A 15,601-nucleotide genomic window follows, 5' to 3' on the forward strand; every position below is an offset into this window, starting at 1 on the left:
GAGATTACAAACTCATAACTTGGGCCTGGAAGTCAGGTAGAGGCAGGCTTTTCCTCTGGGCTTCCTCTGGCCTCCTCCTCACATTCTTTTCTAGGACAAAAAACAGGAGAACATGATCTATACCCCCAAAACCTTGCTGCGGGTTTTGGAGCCCGCTTCTCCTGCCCGTATCCGGGTTCCAGCTTTCTTGGGAGCTCAGCTCACCAGGCGGCTCCACTGGTTACAGTGGTCCCCGGTCCCACCATGTGGCCCGATGACCATGTGCTCTGTCTCAGCCCAGGTGTCACCGTCCCCGGATGGCCCCTGCTCTCTTGTCATCCCTGGCCAAGATGGCTCTCAGGGTATGCCTCGGAGTGCAGACTGCAGAGCGCAGTATGAACAGAGCAGGCTTTGGCACCGGAGCCCCGCTGTGCTGTTTATTTTCTGGGAACCGCTCTGAGTCTGTTTCCTTCAGCATGTGTGAAATGTGCTGCGGGCTGCATAAGGGCGCTGTAAAGCTGAATGAACAAATGTGTATAAGCGACAGCGACCAGGACGCAGTGCTGGGTAAGCGTTTAGGACCCTATTTACACTTCGAATGCTTTTCTGCTTTCATCTCCTCTACACCCGAAGTTCCCAAGGACCCAAAAGGGGACAGGGGAGAGGCATCTGTGATGGCACTGAGCAGGCCTTAAGACCTGACTTCTTCGTAAATAAGGGGATGATGTGGGGGAAGTTCCAGGCAAGAGCTCTGGACTCTCGAGCCTCCAATCATGATCCCAGCAATGGTAGAGTTTCTGTGTGACTCATGTCCACTCTGAGGAAAGCCACCCTCTTCAGCATCATCTCTTGTATCCCGAGAGGCTGGGGTGTGGATGCCCGCAGAGGTCTGCCGCCAACTGCCCGCAAGTACCTCTTCACCTCACTCTACTTCCATCTCTGGAAGGGAGCATGAGAGCGAGACCAGAAGACCAGAAGGAGCATACAGGATTCTGTCCCCTTAGCCCTTCCATCCTCTAGACCAGAGCAGGTGGGACCGGCTCCTGAGACAAGGGCACCACTTCCAACTGCTGACATCTGATGGCCTTGTACGAGCCAACTAGAATATCTCTGGGGTAAAGAACAGGAGGGAGTTTCCAGGTGGCAGAGGAAATTGAAGTAGAGAGGCCAGACACAAGTGGGCCTTGGACAGCTAAGCCGCCTGCAAGCTAAGGTGAGAGGCAGTACGTATATATGGAAAGGAAGTAGGAAGGTCATAGGTTCCAGCCCAGTCTGGGCAACATAGCATCCATCTTAAAGTTAAAAAAAAAAAAAAAAAGGAGCAGGAGGGACAGGATTGAAATAAAATGAAAGCGGAAACCTGACTGACTTTAGGCAGAGGATGAAGGGGCAATCTTGTCCAGAGATGGAACTGGAAAAGTGAACAGAACAAGAAGAAACCAGGATTAGAACAGAGTTAGACCTGCTGTCTTAGTTAGGGTTTTCCTGCTGTTGACACCATGACCAAGGCAACGCTTAGAAAGAACAACATTGAATTGGGGCTGTCTTATAGATTCAGAGGTTCAGTCCATTGTCATCAAGGCGGGAACATGGCAGCATCCAGGCAGGTGTGGTGCAGGAGGAGCTGAGAGTTCTACATTTTCATCTGAAGGCTGCTAGCAGAATACGGACTTCCAGGCAGCTAGAATGAGGGAAACCCACACCCACAGTGAGACACCTACTCCAACAAGGCCACACCTACTCCAACAGGCTATACCTTCTAACAATGCCGTTCCCTGGGCCAAGCTTATAAAACCCATCACGCCTGCCTCCTGCCAATCAGCTCTAGGTCTTATGAGGTGCCTCATGTATGTGAGCCACGTTGACTGGGTTCTTGTATCTTGTAGCTCATTAAGCCTGATTCCACTGTCTGTCCCTCTTTGGAGCCTGGTTTCCTAAACTTTCTAAACAGTCCTTTCCAGATCGTTGTGTCGAAGCAGCAGGGTCTGTTGCCAGCAAATGAGATGGTGATTGGAGGCCTGACGTCCCAGCCCTCCAATAGCTTAATTGCTGGTTAGAGGATCCAGTGCACACCTGGCCTTGAACCTGAGCCCCACGGATACAACCTGCCTCCTCCTTCCATCACAGCCTTTGTGGCATTACAAAGGAGAGGAAGAGTGTGGCGCGTTCTTGGCAGCATCTTCTGGCTGCTAAATGCCCTACCTGCCCCTTCACACCTTCCTGGACCCACTTTAGCCTCTCTGACGACTTCGGTGCCAGGTTTGTTCCAAAGAAAGCACAACTCCAGGAAGAACTTAAGACAAAGAAAGTTTTCTTCTCCCTGCCCTGCCTCCCAGCTGCTTGGCCCTCTGCATGCACCCTGCCTTCCTCCTTGGCTAGGAACCACGGTGTTGATGACACGTCCTTGCTTCTCTGTGGTGCTTTGTCCCTTTCAGAGCCTTTTCATAGGCTGCATCTTGTTTGCCACTCACAGAAACCCAGGGAAGGGCAAGAAAGAGTAGAGGTCGCTCCCTTACCATCCCCCAGCTCTCCTCTCCACTTAGAACTTCATTTATTATGTGCTTTAGAGAGTGTGCTATGTAGACCAGGCTGCCCTCGAATTTTATATGTAGTTAAGGAGTTTTGGTTTTTTTGTTTTTGTTTTTGTTTTTTTCGGAGCTGGGGACCGAATCCAGGGCCTTGCGCTTGCTAGGCAAGCGCTCTACCACTGAGCTAAATCCCCAACCCCTAGTTAAGGAGTTTTGAGTTCCTGATTCTCCTGCTTTCGTCTCCAAGGGCTGTGGTTATAGGTGCATGACACGATGCCAGCAAAACAATTTACTTAAAGCATTTTTTTTTGATAGTTTTTGCTGTGTGTCCTAGACTGGCCTTCAACTTATTATCCTCCTGCCTCATCCTCCTGAGAAGTGGGATTACGGGCATGCAATATGTGTGTGTGTGTGTGTGTGTGTGTGTGTGTGTGTGTGTGTGTGTGTGTGTGTGTGTGTGTATATATATATATATGTTTTTCTTTTCTTTTCTTTTTGGAGCTGGGTACCGAACCCAGGGCCTTGCGCTTGCTAGGCAAGCACTCTACCACTGAGCTAAATCCCCAACCCTATATATGATTTTCAAGACAGGATTTCTCTGTGTCCTCTGGCTGTCCTGGAACTCACTCTGTAGACCAGGCTGGCCTCCACCTGCCTCTGCCTCCAGAGTGCTGGGATTAAAAGCTTGTGCCACCACTGCCTGGCTTCAAAATAAATTTTCATTATCCCTATGCTACTTTTAGAACAGGCATGGTGGCCTACTTCTTTAATCCTGACACTTGGGAAGCAGAGGCAAGCAGATCTCTGTGCATCCTAGACCAACCTCGTCTACACAGCGAGTTCTAGTACAGCCAGAACTACATAGTAAAACCCTGCCTCAAACAAACAAACCAGCCAATGACAATATCGAAGCTGAGTTTCCTAATGGCTTGCCTGTGATCACACAGCGAGGTAACGGCTCAGTAGAATCTAGATGGCTTCCAGCCAGGGATCACACTTAAATGCAGCTATCCTCTCAGGATTTGCCTGACCCCAGCTTGCAAAACGGTACTGACAGAACAAGGCGCTGCTATGAGGAGTAACATTCCTGTGGCTGCTGATGAGGGTTCGCAGGAGCCATTTATAACAACTCCCTCTGGACACTTGACCACCCCACAATGGCTTGGGTAGCACCAAGAGACCACAGAGGAAAGCTGGAATGGAGGCAAGGGTTTTGTGACAGTTCCTTCGGTGTTGACAAGGATAAATGCTTCGGAAACACTTCCTGCTTTGATTGCTGAAAGCAGGGTGGAAGGTGAAGCGGAATTTACAGAGCCCCCACTTTGTCCCTCTGTTGGCACCGCTAAAGAATAAAAGTAAGTAAGAAGCAGTCGAAACAGACTTTGACCCCCCTCTCTCCCTTAACTCTATTTTGTGACAAGGACACACTTCCCTACCCCCTCTGTTTTGAGCTCCCTTGCCAATTGTGTCCCAGGGGTCCATCTGGTTCTTTTGGAGCCCACTGAAGCTGCCACAGCAGAGTCAAGTCATCTCGTGAGGCGAGCTGCAAGCCCTGTGTCAGGCAGTCCTAGGGTGGAGGTGCAGCTCAGCTGAAAGAGTGCTCGTCTGGTGTGCACAAGGCCCTGATTTGATCCTCACACAGAATTCCAGCATGGAGACACATGCCTATAACCCCAGCACTCGGGAGTGGAGGCAGGAGGATCAAGGTCGTTCTTGTATCGAATTCGAGACCTGCCTAGATTACAAGACCCTGTATCAAGCAACGAAAGGAAAGGGCAGTCCTATTGGAGAAGGGGAGGCGAGCACTCCGAGGGAGTGGCACTCTCCCAGTGCTTGTTGGGAGGTCTGCCCTCTCTCTTCCCAGTGCCCTGGCAGAGTGCTCACTGCATCCCTCTGACGGTGTCATCCAGTTCCACAATAGCAAGGCCTCATTGCCGGGGAGCTGGTTATTTCTGTCAGCTTTTTCCGAGGACCAAGACAAAACCAAGTCAGTTGGGGTGAAGACAAGGTACTGAAGCAGTTGTTTAAATGCCCAAACAAGGAATTCAGCTCAGTGAAATGTTTAGAAATACTCTAGAAGACCCAGAGGAGGGGACAGAGTAAGGCGGAATAGACTTAGTAGCAGCAGAAAACTCCTCCCACATCCAAGGCCTAGAGCTGTGGTTCTCAACCTGTGGGATTCGACCCCTTTGGGGTTCACATTATCAGATATTTACATTGTGATTCGAAACAGTAGCAAAACAGAAGTTATGAAGTAGCAATTGAAAATAATTTTATGGATGGGGCGTCACCACAACATGAGGAACTATATTAAATGGTCACAGTGTTAGGAAGGTTGAGAACCACTGCTCTAGAGGATCAGATGAAAGGGTATGGTCTGGGTTCCTAGATGCTACAAGCAGGGCTATCAGGGATCTCTGGAGCTTCCGGGAACCCATTGCTACACCTGCATGCCACTGACTAACTGTGACAGTGGTCCGCCTCCAACCCTTACAGAGACTCCAAGGTCTCCACGCCCTAGGCAGTAGCGGTTGCCAGAAGCTCTGGCAGGTGCAGAGAGAATAACAGCTTTGCTTCTGAGTGCCAGACTGCCAGCCCCTCTCCAGACACACGGGTTCCCACCGGAACTTCCTATTGGTCAACATGACAAGAATCCAGGTGGCAGGAAGAAATCTGGGAGGTGTATTTTGTTGGGATGTGAGGGGCGTGTGTGTGTTCAGCACCCTTCGGTACAAAGCAGTGTGGGAAGGCTTGTGCGAAGCCGAGAGCAAACAGATGAATGACTACGAGCATAGATACTCCTGAAACTTTCAACTCAGTTTGGTACCATTCTTAAGAATCTAAACTGTGGGGTGGAGAGATGGCTCAGCAGTTAAGAGCACTGTCTGCTCTTCCAGAGGTCCTGAGTTCAATTCCCAGCAACCACATGGTGGCTCACAACCATCTATAATCATGTCTGGTGCTCTCTTCTGGCCTGCAGGGGCATACACGCAGGCAGAAAGCTGTATGATATATATATAAATAAATATACATATTTATATATACATAATAAATAAATAAATGTTAAAAAAAAGAATCTAAAATGTACTGCAAGTGGGGGTGGTGCTGAGGACCAAATCTAGGACTTAGTACATGCTAAATAAGTGCTCTACCTTTGAGTTATACCTTTCCTGTGTATTATGTATTGGATGATTATCTATCTATCTATCTATCTATCTATCTATCTATCTATCTATCTATCTATCTATCTATCTATCTATCTATCTATCTATCTTCCATCTCCTTTCTGTTGTTGTTTAAAATAGGATCTTGTCTGCACTTCCAGAGGTCCTGAGTTCAATTCCCAGCAACCTCTTTAATGAGATCTGATGCCCTCTTCTGGCCTGCGGTTGTACATGCAGGCAAAGTGCTGTAAACAATAAATAAATAAATCTTTAAAAAAAGAAAAGAAATGGGATCTTGCTTAGTAGCCCAGGCTGGAATTCTCTCCAGTCCGGAAGTTATAGGTATAAGTCACTCACGATACACCATCCAATTCTCCCTTTCTACCGGCCCCTCAAGTCCTTTCCAGGACCTATGTCTTATTAGGAGGCTAACCCTAACCCTATTAGGAGGCTTGTTCCATCTGGTAGAGCAGGTTTGAACCAATCAGGGCACTCAATACTTCTGGCTGCAGTGATTGGCCAGGTGGGCATGTAACCTAGGTGTTCCATTCAGAGTCTGGCAGAGAAACTCTCTTCCTTGCTACTTGTAAACACAGAAATGTGCAACGTTTAGAACTGTTGCCAAGTCTCTTGGGCCAGTACCGGAAGTGGAAACTGAGAACGGAGAATTCCCTGGGGCCTTGATGATGGTGGTGGTGGTGGTGGTGAAGGTGATGATGATGGTGGTAGACTCGAGTGATTCACTGTAGCCACCAGAGGGAATTCCAGCAGAGTGGACCAGGTCTATGCATTGTACAGTGTCTCATCAGTTGTAAAACATGAGCAACCGGGCAGGAGAGTGGTGGCTCAGTGGTCAAGAACGCTGGCTGCTCCTCCAGAGGTCCTGAGTTTAACTCCCAGCAAATACGTTGTGGCTCATCACCATCTGTGATGAGGTCTGGTGCCCTCTTCTGGTGTGCAAATAACTACAAACTGAAGTGATAGCTTAGTGGTTGAGAACACTGGCTGCATTTCCAGAGGACCTAGGTTCAAGTCCCAGGACCCACATAGCAGCTCACAACTGTCTGTAAACTCCAACTCCAGGGGATTCTACATCCCCAGTCATACATCCATTGCAGGTAAAACACCAATACACATAAAACAAAAATAAATAATACATCATTAAATGAATCTTACACTGTGACCAGAGCACATTTTGATATACACAGGGCTAAAACAAACTTTACAATACTTTTAATCTTGCTTTGTGCAGTCTACTTCATTTCCCTCTGGTAGTCTGTGCTATCCCATTCCATATTTTAAAATGCAAGCTTGTTCAACCATCCCAGTGATTTACTGTCTTGGGACCTGCAATTAGAACCATTTCCTATACTTTGCCAAAAATCAATTGCTACAAATTTTACTCTTGATTCCCCCCAACCTCCCTTGATCTTTTCTAGGCAGAGTCTTGCTACACACCCCTGGGTGGTCTAGAACTTGCAGTGTATCCCAAATTGGCCTCAATTCTATGGCAATCTTCCCACCTCTGTCTCTCAAGTGCTGGGATTACAAGCAGCACATCCAACTAAAACCTTGATTTTAGGCATTTTCTTTTTTTTTTTTTTTCGGAGCTGGGGGCCGAACCCAGGGCCTTGCACTTGCTAGGCAAGCACTCTACCACTGAGGTAAATCCCCAACCCCGATTTTAGGCATTTTCAACGTCACCAACTGTCTCGCTTCTCACAACTCCACTGCTGTGTCCCAGCTCCTATCAAAGAGGAGCCAGGGCTACATAACAAGACCCTGTTACAAGAAATCAAACCAATACAAACACTTTTATTTCTAATTGTGTATATGCATGTCGGTTTGTGGGTATGCACATGAGAGTTCAGATGCCTTAGGTGTCCAGAAGGGGGCATCAGATCCCCTAGAGCTGGAGTTACTGGTGTTAGTTTACCTCCTAACACCAGTGCTCGAATTGAGCTCAGATCTTCTGCAAGAATAAGTGTTCTTAATCACTGAGCCACCTCTCCAGCCCTGCAGCTTTTTCTTACGTTGTCCATTACCTCTTGTCTGCCAGAATATTTAGTTTGCTCACCTGCTCTAGATCCCCCTCAAAAGCAGAAATAAATAAATTTTTAAAAAAGCCCTTTTAAAATTTGATTTCAATTGCTTTCCTGAGTCTGGGATGTGGTTGAGTGGGACAGAAAGCAGGGATCAGTAGATCAGAGGAGATATACTCAGCACCAGTCGCAAGGGACCTGGCAAGAAGGGGACAGCGGGCACAGAAGGGAGAAGGCAGGAATCCAGATTTGTGGGAATGAGCAAAAAGCAGGAGTGGATTTGATCCCAGAGTAACTGTCCTTAAGCTTTCTTCCCTCTTGAGACTTCCCGCTCTCGAGCTCCCACATCCTAATTCCCCAAGTCTGATGTCTAGAGTCCGGCAGGCTTCAGTTCTGTCCTATCTGAGCCAAAGGACTTGGGATAAATTTCATCTCTTCTTTATTTCCACCCATCCTGCTTGGAATAGTGATGCAGGCTTGTAATCACAGCATTTGGAAGGTAGATGCAGTAGGATCAGGAATTCAAGGCCGGGGGGTTGGGGATTTGGCTCAGTGGTAGAGCGCTTACCTAGAAAGCGCAAGGTCCTGGGTTCAATCCCAGCCCGAAAAAAAAAAAAAAAAAAAAAAAAAAAAAGGAATTCAAGGCCAGCCTCAGCTACCTAGTGAATTCAAGGCTAGCCTAGACTGCATGAGGTTCTGTCTCAACCAGAAAACCAAGCAACAAAATAATTTCATCAAGTTGGTTTAAGGATTAAACTCTCCTTATTAGTCCCAAACTACTATTAATTACTGTCATTATTAGTCCCCCACCAATATTAGTTACAGGAGTGATTACTTGTTGATCGAATTCTCTGGGCCAGGCACCGCTCTAAGGACCTCTTACAGAAAGGGTTTTCAAGCCCCGTATTTCTAAGTGCTCCCTCTGAGAACTAACATTAAGTATTTGAGTATGTACCATGTCACATGGGTAGGTTGGTTTATTTACTTTGAAGACATTCTGATACCTGGTGTGGATTTTACACCATCATTTGGGAGGAGTGGTTGGTTTTGGGGTTTCTGAAACTGGATTTTAGAATATAGCCCTGGCTAGCCCTACTTTGTGATGGTCTAGCCTCAGCCTCTTGAGTGCTGAGGTTACAGGCATGAGCCACCCCACCCAGCCCCCACCACATCTTACACTTCTTTTCAGGTTTTGTTTTGGTGTAGTTTTGTGGCTGGTCTTTCATTCACAGAGATCTGCCGGCCTCTGCCTCCCGAGTGCTGGATTTAAAGGCCTAAGCCACCACACCAGACAATACTTCTTGTCTTGATTCACTCCCGGTCTCTCAGTTGTGGTCTTGTTGCTATTCTATCAATGTGAAAAGACACTGTGACCAAAGCAACTTGTGAAAGTAAGCATTTAACTGGGTTTTTACTTACAGTTCCAGAGGATTAGACTGTAGTCTGTATGAAAAGGAGTGTGGCCTCAGATAAGCAGGCAGGCAGGCATGCTGCTCGAGCAGTAACTGAGAGCTCAATGGTCTGCAAGTTACAGGCAGAGACAAAGAAGGCCTGCTGTAGGGTTTCAAAACTTCAAAGCCCACCCCCAGTGACACACCTCATCCAACATGGCCACTCTTTCTTTCTTTCTTTCTTTCTTTCTTTCTTTCTTTCTTTCTTTCTTTCTTCCTTCCTTCCTTCCTTCCTTCCTTCCTTCCTTCCTTCCTTTCTTTCCAAACAGGGTTTCTCTGTATCCATGGCTGTTCTGGAACTCACTCTGTAGACCAAGCTGGCCTCAAACTCGTATAGATCCACCTGCCTCTGCCTCTGAAGTCCTGGGACTAAAGGTGTGAATCCACACCTGGTTAAGTCTGCACCTCTTAATCCCTCCCAAACAGTTCTACTCACTGGGGGCCAAGCATTTAAGAGTCAGAGCCTATGGGGCCCATCCTGTTTGAAACCATCACATTGCCAAACGAAGTGGACCTGTGACCCACTGTGACCCCACTGTGGCCCTTCCATCCTCTCTCTCCTTGTGGTACAGCACACCATGAGCCAACTGCCCTTCCAATCTTTCAGTTCTCTGACTCAGGGAGATAAGTGGAGCTGGGATTCAAACCCTGATCAGGCTGACTCCAAACCACATTCTATGATTAATACTCCACTATACCTTCCAATGTAGGTCAGAAATCTACCTGAGTACTCTCTACTGTGTACTCACCCGCCATAAGTAGCTAAGTTCTTTTTAAGGGTTTTGCACACGCTAGGTACGTTCTCTATCATGTAGCTCAGGCTGCCCTTAAACTTTTTGATCCTCACGCATTCGCCTCTGGCATGCTGGGATCACAGGTGTATGCCATGGTCTGGGCTAAATTGAAACTTAATTAGATTAAAATTTTAGTCTCAGTGTGATTGCTAGCCTTGGTTGTTGTCTTAGTTAGGGTTTTAGTGCTGTGAACAGACACCGTGACCAAGGCCACTCTCCTGAGCACATCATTTAACTGGGGCTGGGTTACAGGTTCACAGGTTCAGTCCATTAGCACGGCAGCATTCAGACAGGAATGGTGCAAAAGGAGCTGAGAGTTCTACATCTAATTCCAAAGGCAAACAGGAGAAGATAAATTCCAGGCGCAAGGATGAGGATCTTAAAGCCCACACCCACAGTGACACACCTCCTCCAACAGGGCCATACATTCTAATAGTGCCACTCCCTGGACCAATCATATACAAACCATCACATTCCACTCCCTGGTCCCCATAGGCTTGTCCAAACATATGAGTCTATGGGGGCTATACCTAAACAAAATACAATTAGTCCAACTTCAAAAGTCCCCACTGTCTATAGCAGTCTCAACAATGTTAACAGTCCAGAGTTCAAAGTCTCTTCTAACATTCATTCAATCACGTAACTGTAACCCCCAAAGCAAGACAGGAAAACAGCCAGACAAACTCCAAAGTCTGCATCTCCATGTCCGATGTCAAAGCGCTCTCCAGATCTCCAACTCCTTTTCCATCTTTGTTGACTGCAACAAACTTCTTTCTCCTGGGCTGGTTCCACTCCCTATTAGCAGCTTTCCTCCGCAGATCGCCCATGGCTCTGGCATTTCGAACGTCTTGGGGTCTCCAAGGCAACATTCCAGCTTCTTCAATGTCTGGGATCCACACATGATCTTCTGGGCTCTTCCCAAAGGCTTGAGTCGAAACAATCTGTCAGAAAATGACTGCTTATTCTGGGAACAGGTCTTCTCTAAAGACCTCACCACAGAGAGATGAGATGGCTCTACAACCTAAAAAGGGTGGAGGCATGGGGAAAAGAGTGAGATTAACCTTGTGAAGAGGCTCATAGAAGTTCCTGGCCAGCCTGGGCTATGTGTAACTCTGTCTCAAACAAAACAAAACAAAACAAAACAAAACAAAACAAAACAAAACAGGAAACAGGCATGCTGTTACAGGTTGAAAGGGCAAAGGGATGTGGGCTGTGTATTGAGACAGCAGGTGTCTGCCCCACAGCTTACAATCAGCTTGTAATGGAAGTGCCATGTGTCCAAGCTTGAACTATATATACTCAGCCCCCATCTGGAGACTGCCAATCATTGTTCCAGATGTGAAATCTGAGAATCCCACCAACACCCTTATTTGTCTTCTGCCCATGTCCCCTCAATAGTCATCAACTGTCAATTCCCTTCACCCCTACCTCAGTAACAACCCCCTTTGCATCCACATCCTCTTCCTGTATTCTTGCTGCTGTCCCCATTCCCGTCCTCATTACATCTTGCCCAAGCTGTTGTAGAAATCGGCTGATGACACGGCAGCCCAAGTCCATTTGACTCTGGTTTCTGGATTGTCTTTAAACACAATTTTGGCCCTATCACCTTTAGAAACACTTCTGTTGGGAATGTTACATAGTTAAGATGCTTCCTCAAAAAAATTAAATATAGGCTTGTCGTATAATTCATAAGGTCACTTGTAGATCTAAACCTCAAAAGAACTGAAAGAACACTCTAAAACACACTGCACTAAGTTGTGTTGTGGTTGTCTTGAAAGAGGGTTTCATTTTGTACCCCAAAACTAGCCTTGAACTCACAGAAATCCTCCTGTTTCAGCCTTCCAAGTGTGAGTTTCCACATTCTGTTTGTACACTGCTATTCAAAGCACCCAAAAGATGAGAATAACTCAACTGTCTATCAAAATGTATTATAGTCACACATTAAATAAAATATTTAATATAAAAGAGAAACATAGTTATAGGAGTGGTGGTACACATTTTAATCCCAGAATTCCAGAGACAGAGACAGGTGGACCTCTGTGAGTTTGGGGCCAGCCTGGTCTACTTGTCAAGTTCTGGCTCAGCCAGAGTTGTATGGTAAGAACCTGTTTTTTGTTTGTTTGTTCGTTTGTTTTTTTTGTTTTTGTTTTTAAAAAGAGCAGAGATGGTGACACCATCCTGTAATCCCATTTAGAGAGACTGAGAGTTTGAAGTGAGCCTGGGACACATAGTGAATTTAAGGATAGCCTGGGCTAGGGAGGTAACTCGGTGAATAAAATTCTTGCAATGTGTGATGGTTGGTTTTAATGTCACTTGCTCCAGCTTAGAATCACCTGAATAGGGAATGTGATGGCTATTCCTACTTGTCAACTTGACTACATCCGGAATGAACTACAATCCAGAAATGGAGGGCACACCTGTGATCCAGATCTCGAAGCTGGAAGACACGAATCTTGACCCAAATTTTGGCATGCAGATCTTGAGGCGTAGTGGCCTTGAAAAGCTTAGGCCCAGGCAGGGTAGTGCACATCTTTACTCCCAGGAGACTGAGGCAAGCAGACCTCTGAGTTCAAGATCAGCCTTGGACAAAGCCAATCCAAGATCCAGGCATGGTGGTACATACTTTTAATCTGGCCCACGCCTTCTGCTGCAGGCCTATATGTGGACATTGCAAGAAGGAAGACTTGATCCTCTTTGACTGCTGGCACTTACTTGCCAGCACATCTGTTGGACTGACTTCTACAGAAGACCAGCTTCATAGACTGAGCAACTTCTAGGCTTTTGGACTTCCCATCCACAACTGCCCACTGTTGGGTTAGTTGGACTACAAACTGTAAATCATTACAATACATTCCCTTAATATATAGGGACATTCCATAAGTTCTGTGACTCTAGAGAACTCTGATTAGTCCAAAAGGCTTCTCGTCTTATTGCCTCAATTCACTTGGGAAGACCCACTAGGATTGTGGGAGGCCACTTCAGGGAGTCGCCCAGATTTAAAAGGCGCATGGCAGAAGAAGGACAATTAGCTGCCTTTGCTTTCAGGGCCTTCCTTCTTGCTTGCTCAGCTTGCCTTTCAGCTGCTGCATTGATTTATTCTGTTGGTGGTGGTGCTTCCTTCCCTGATGTCAGAACCAGCATTTTCAGGCTTTGATTACTGAAGCCAGTGGCTCTCCAAGAAACTTCCAGGTTTCTGGCACCAGATTGGGACTGCTTAGGCACCCACTGAACAACTACTGGGTTGCCAGCCTGTGCAGTAAGACAGCTACTGTGGGACTACTCCAAGAAAATGAGGCGCCCGGCATTAAAGACGGAACAGCTGCTGGGCTCTCAGCCTCAGGAGTGAGACAACTGTTACTACTTAAACAGAAGGGAATGTAATACATTATATTCTTCTTATTGAGTTTGTTCTTCTAAAGAACCCTGGCTAATACACTCTGCAAGCATACGGACCAGAGTTCAGATCCCCAGCACCAGATAAATACTGGGTGGGTATGGCAATCTGCCTCCAATCCTAACACCCAGAAGGCAGAGAGGGAATCCCCAGAACAAGCCAACTGGCCTATCAGTGAGCTCTGGGTCTAATCGAGGGACCGTACCTCCATGTATAACAGGAATAACATTATGAAAGAACTTGCATAACGTCATCCTTGGGCTTTCACGTGTATATGTACATACATGCATACGCAACGTGTATATGAACTCACATGTATACACAGCCATATACACACATGCGCCCACACACATGAGACATCTCTCTCTCTCTCTCTCTCTCTCTCTCTCTCTCTCTCTCTGTCTCTCTCTCAAACTCCAACAGCATGCCACTTTTCTCCCTCTGTCTTCCTCTCAGGTCTAAAGCAGTGCGCCATGCAAGGAAGTGGTTTCAGAAATCCATCTGGCCTCTCAGGAGTGCTTAGAACCATAAGGAATTCACTCTGGCCCCAGAGCTGATCTTTAACTTTCTGGACTCAGAAGCCTAATTTTTTACAGTGAGTCTAGAGTAGAACAAAGTATGGGGGGAGTTTTGATGGTCATACCCTCACAGAAACTGTTGTTTATAGAAATCAGAGTTGGATTAATTCATAAAGAAAAATACGGGGTGTTTTGGTTTGAGTGACACATACCTGCAGTCCTAGCTACTCAGGAGGCTAATAAGGCAGAGAGCAGCTTGAACCCTGGCATTTGAACCAGCTTCCAGACATTTGTTGGGCCAGCATGCAATCACATCAGAAAAATGTGTAAGACTTTCTTGGTTGTCATCTTGACCGCATCTGGAATGAACTAAAACTCAAGTGAGTCAGTATATCTGTGAGTGATTCTTCTTTCTTTCTTTCTTTCTTTCTTTCTTTCTTTCTTTCTTTCTTTCTTTCTTTCTTAAGATTTCCTTATTTATTATACATGAGTATGCTGTAGCTGTCTTCAGACACACCAGAAGAGGGCATCAGATCTCATTACAGATGGTTGTGAGCCACCACGATGTGGTTGCTGGGATTTGAACTCAGGACCTCTGGGAGAGCACTCAGTGCTCTTAACCACTGAGCCATCTTTCCAGCCCGTGATTTTTCTTTCTTGATTGAACTATTTGAGGTGGGAAGATCCACCCTATATCCAGATCTTTTGAGGTGGGAAGATCTACCTTAAATCTAGGCCACACCTTCTGGTGGCAGTTTATATAAAGGAAGCTTTTGCTCTTGACTCAGTTGTTTTCTCTTCTCCTTCACTGGTTTTAGAGCCTACTTCTTTGGGCTTTGGACACAGACTGAAGATCAGCTGAAGCATTGAGCCTTGTGGACTACTGAAGACCACCATAACCGGACCACAGCCTGTAAGTCAATTATTTATACACACACACAGACCTCAGAAAACCCTGATTAATACAACAAATACAACACACTAACCATTTCCACATCCCCTTTCTTTCTCTATTAATCAGGGATAAGTCTTTATTTGGAGCAGTTAACATGGTATAAGGACACAGAGTTTGTGGCTTACATAGTTGGAAAGTCTAGAGGTAGGTACAGCTTGATGGCCGGGACTGCAGGACAGCCTAGCCATCTGTTTCCCCTTACCACTTTGTTCCATATGACTCTCAGGCTTGGTTTCTGCTTTCAATTCATTATGTGGGGGAAAGACATGGCAGCAGGATGGGGAGGCCAGGGCACAGAAGAAAGAAGCTGGCTGGTTACATTGTTGCAATGCTGATCTTTAAAGTTTTAAAGAAATGTATTCATGCTTATGCGTGCTGCCTGTGTGAATGTATGCAATAAGTATACAGGCCCCCACAGAACTCAGAAACTCAGAAGAAGGCATCAGATCTTCTGGGGTTGGAGTTGTGCATGAGCCAACTGACATGAGTGATCTCAGGGCCTCTGAACAGCCAGTACTGTTAACCACTGAGCTATCTCTCCAGCCCCCGCATGCTGAGCTAAGAGGCTTGCTGCTTGAGAGCATCTCATCTACCACCTAGGTAACATCAGGAGCAAAATCCCTAGTGTTCGACTTTCAATGTCCAATGCTAATGTTTTCCTTTGGAACCTACCTTGTTTTGGGATGCCATTGTTGACCAAGCCCTTTGGGTCAAAGAATCTCTCCAAACAGGGTATATACATCACTCGACAAAACCAGTTAAGCTTGCTTCCTAAT

This window comes from Rattus rattus, chromosome 1 (assembly GCF_011064425.1).
Source record: "Rattus rattus isolate New Zealand chromosome 1, Rrattus_CSIRO_v1, whole genome shotgun sequence".
Classification (NCBI taxonomy): Eukaryota; Metazoa; Chordata; class Mammalia; order Rodentia; family Muridae; genus Rattus; species Rattus rattus.